The 4,205-nt window shown below is 38.7% G+C and overlaps 1 long non-coding RNA gene across 1 annotated transcript; it reads left to right on the top strand.

Moving 5' to 3' along the window:
- The first annotated feature begins 703 nt into the window (after window positions 1-703).
- Window positions 704-1,456, top strand: LOC110469210 (uncharacterized). Its single transcript, XR_004147757.2, has 2 exons — window positions 704-833; window positions 1,293-1,456. It is a non-coding gene; the product is annotated as an uncharacterized LOC110469210 (long non-coding RNA).
- The last annotated feature ends 2,749 nt before the right edge of the window (window positions 1,457-4,205 follow it).

The raw sequence follows: 4,205 nt of genomic DNA, 5'->3' as shown, positions 1-4,205 counted from the left end.
TAAATGTAAGATCATGCAACCTTTGTCTTAATTGGGTAAACAGGGTGTTTGGAGTACCACGCAGCAGGACCTGGCTAATTAAATATTGTTCAGATTCCCCACTGGGGAGTTTATGCAACCACTGAACTATAAGCCATAGTGCTGCAGCTCAGAAACCACGTAATTAAGGTCGATATTCTGTGGAACGACTGCCCTCCCTTTCCTAAAGAAATGTTGTAATTGACCTGTGGTGTTTTGTTGAGATGAAGTAAAGAAAATCGGACTGATCTGAGCTGTTTGCTGAAAAGCACTGCAAATACAGATCTTCAAAAAAAAAAAAAAAAAATCAAGTGAGCTTTTAACTTACTAGGTCTTCAAGTGACAGTCTTTTCTATATCTGGAATTTTCATTTGGAGCTAAATTGCCATAGGTGAGTGAATTTCATCACTTAAGTTCTATTTCTCTATTGCACATGCCAATAAATCTTAATCCCACACCTGGGCTGGAGATCTCTAGGAAGATTCAGAACTATATGATCATGCAGGGGAAGACACATTTGTGCTAGATGTTCACACAGTAGGACAGTGACAATGGCAGAGGGCAACTCCCTCTTACAAGAATGGAAAGAGAAGACAAGAGGGCCACCAAAGGTAAGATGAGGCAATGAGTGTTTCTAGTGATGTGTGGTTCTTGTTTGCCTCATTTAAGTCTCTTTTCCTGGCCCTTGACAGGATACATTCATATACGGGAGAGGACTGGATATCAGACTTTAGACCTCAACAAGAAACCCTCCCATGTTGAGACACTCGGGCTACAACTGACCTATGGAACTCAAAAACAGCCTGACTGCTCAGGTATGTGAGCATCCTGCAGCTGCATTCCATGGGCACACTGAAAGGGACCAGCATTCTTACCACCCCATTCTGCTTCCTTGTTCTCTCCTTCTGCACATGCTCCAACAGCTGCTGCAGATGGCATGATACAGGACTGCAGGTACACAATAGAAAGTAACTGTGGTTCACTTTAGCTGTGTATTTGCAGGCTGACTTGGCTCTTTGGATCCCATGGGCCTAAACTGGGATGCAGACTCTTGAGTTGACAACTATCTTGACAGTAAATCTGAATCAAAAGCTATAATTTTGAAAAAGGACATAATCCCACCAATGTGAGGATGTCTATCCTGCTCCTGTGCTGAATGCTACACTTGGAAAGTATAAACAAATGTAACATATTAGCTAAAGTAATTCCCAAATAATTAGATAAAAGGTCTGAAAGAAAGAACTGGATTTATAGGTCTTTGCCTTTGCTTACAGGCAGGTGGAAGAAGGCCTTGAATTTCACATTTACGCTCTCAAATTTTGATATGGCACTCAAGACTAAGTCACAGATGCCAACGTCACAGCATGTGAATTCTTTGCAGTATTCATTGGAATTACGCTAATGTAATAAAATACATTTATGTTTGAATGCGCTCAAATTGGTATTTTCTTCATTTCAGCCATAGAAGATAGAGATAGGATGTAAAACTAAGAACCTAGAATAGTTTCTCAGTTCTCCATTCAGATGCTTCCCAAAACATATTGCTGTGAGACTTGAACACAGATTATTCTCCCTTTCCCCAACCAGAAAGAACTCTGAGTGCTTATCTGGGGAGATACTCATGGAGTACTCCAACAAATCCATGGGTCTGGAAGCTTTGCAAGGCATGACTTTGGGTCATATCATATGGCATAAATCTGCTCTAGAGTTTAGATGCAACCTAGAGATGCTTCAACTCAGTTCTCAAAAGGATTCAGTTATGATGATTTTTAGGTGACTCAGAATGCAAATACAAAGTGAGAATTTTACAGTCTTTCTGAATGGCTTTGGGCCTGGGAGCAAGAGTCACTCAGACAACATGGTAGGTGCCCAATAGGACATACTGAAGTCCTCTCTGCCTCTCCCTAAATTTAAGCCTCTCTGTATAGGCCTGAGTTAGGTGCCAGGGTAGCATTAGCATTCACAGCCTGTGCTTTGGTGTCTAAATGTCCCTTTGAAAAGGAATTTCTATTCTGTACTTCTGTTTTAATACATGCCCTGAAAGAAATTAAATGTAGATACCTAACAAGGTCTGGAAGCTGAGGTTAAATCCTTTACAGGCCTCACAGGCAATGAGTGGCAGAGGAAGTTCTTGAATCTGTATTCTGTGAATGCAGGGAAGCATCTTAACTAACCTGTAGACACTTTACCTTTGCTTATTGAGGATGATGACTCAGTGGGATGGCTATGAGAATAGAGAACATCTATTCAGTAGAGCAGGAACTGGCTACCATGAATCTGTTGCTGCAGGCTTCTAAACAGAACGGGGGGGAAAGGCAGTTAGAATCATTTTCCTGTAGCAACTTCAAAACTGTCAATATTCAATATTACGGCCCCAAGAGAAAATCTGAAAAAGAGAAGAAAGCTTTTGCAGTGCTTGCTGACCAGAACAAACACCATTATACTACCAAATTCATGTAACAAAAATTGAGGGATTTTAACAAAATTGGATCTTCATCTGCACTTAAAGCAATCAAAAAATTTCAAGTAAACATTTACCTGTAAATGAAAAAAATATAACTTTTATTTTATGAATTCTTAATAACCACTAATATTTCAAATCTTTGGAGACCTGCCCAGCTGAGGTATGGCTTTTCCCTCAAATACAAAGCTGTTTAAGAAATGGTATCAGGTACAGACAATAGATGGCTGATATATAGCCCAGATGACTGATAGTGTAGATTAGATACTGGTTTTTCTTGTAAAATCTTATTCACATGCAGATATACAACTTCATTAATTAAACTCCAGGGCTGTGAATGCTGTAAACTTTTCTGTTGCCTGAAAATATAGAAATTTTTATTATGGTTATTGATGATCATGTTTTTGTTCTAATAATTACTCACTTCTTATTTAAAGCAAACCTCAGACTAGTCTAAATAGGAGACTACAAGACAAGTTATGATCTCAGTCCAATGTAAGTCTGCTTTGTTTGCCTCTGGTAGACAGACTTCACATTAATTTTGAGATAACTGTATGAGGAAATCTGAGCCAAAGCCAGAAACTAAACTCTTTTCTGTGAGATCTACAGTGCCCTGCAACTCTGGAGCAGAGATACATCCGGAAAAGCTTCTTTTCCTGGTGATCTCTTGTGCATTTAAATCCTCATAAAAAATGCTCTTTGCAAACTCAGGTCCAGCTAAAGCATAGTCTGGCAGTCAAGGGAAGATGTTCCTCTGTATATTTTACTTTTAGAACACATCTGTCTGCCCTTGAGTTAGTTTCTTCTCTGACCTCTCTTTAATCTGGAGAACACCTGAAATGTCCTTCAGTTTTAGCAGTATCCTGACTCCAGTAGAGATTTCCTAATACACAGAACAGATGACAATATGTTTCTACCCATTTATTATACCTGGATCATACCTCAGCAATCCCTTGACATTTCCTGTTATGCTGACTCAAAGTAATAACAGTGAGTGGAAAAAGAAATATAAGTAATTTGAGCTATTCTGGAGCTCCAGAGCCTCAAAGCAAGGAGTTTCTTCACCTTGGAAAAAAATGAGGATTTTGAAATTGTTGTCCACTACTGCTGGAAACAGAGTTACATTATTAAAAATAATGCCCTGCAGGGATGTAACATGCTCAAGAACTGGATACCACAATGTGGTTAGTGAAAAATTAATGGGAAAAATTGTGCTTTTTCATTTTCATGGAATTTGCAGGAATATTTTTATAAGTTACTGCATTTTTAAATGTCATTCTGAGAGTGTGCCTACACTTCCCAAGATGTTTTCCAATTGAATTTTGAATACATTTCAAAACATTTTTTTAAACAGAGATGAAGAAATATAGTGACAATAAATATAGATGAACTCTGAAAAATACACTGAGCTTGTATAAGTTCAATTCATTGCTATGAAAATTAGAAAGGGTGAAGAACAGGATTAGTTGAGGTGGGGACTGCTGGTAAAAAAAGCAGTAGGCAGAGACCCAAGGATGATTTTGCAATTAAAAAAAAAAATCAATATACAGGCAGCTATTATCAGCACTGATAGAAATTAATGCCTTCCTAAGTGGGATTTACAAAGGCACTTGTCACTGGTTGAATTTGTTTCTGCTGCAGTGAATGGGACTTTTGCTGGGTAGGATTAGCTAAAGCAAAGCTTCTGAAAACAGCGCCCTGAAATCACCCTTACCTTTCCTGCTCC

The sequence above is a fragment of the Lonchura striata genome, chromosome 2 (assembly GCF_046129695.1).
Source record: "Lonchura striata isolate bLonStr1 chromosome 2, bLonStr1.mat, whole genome shotgun sequence".
Classification (NCBI taxonomy): domain Eukaryota; kingdom Metazoa; phylum Chordata; class Aves; order Passeriformes; family Estrildidae; genus Lonchura; species Lonchura striata.
The sequence above is the reverse complement of the archived record's forward strand: the minus strand, read 5'-3'. Positions and strand labels throughout refer to the sequence as shown.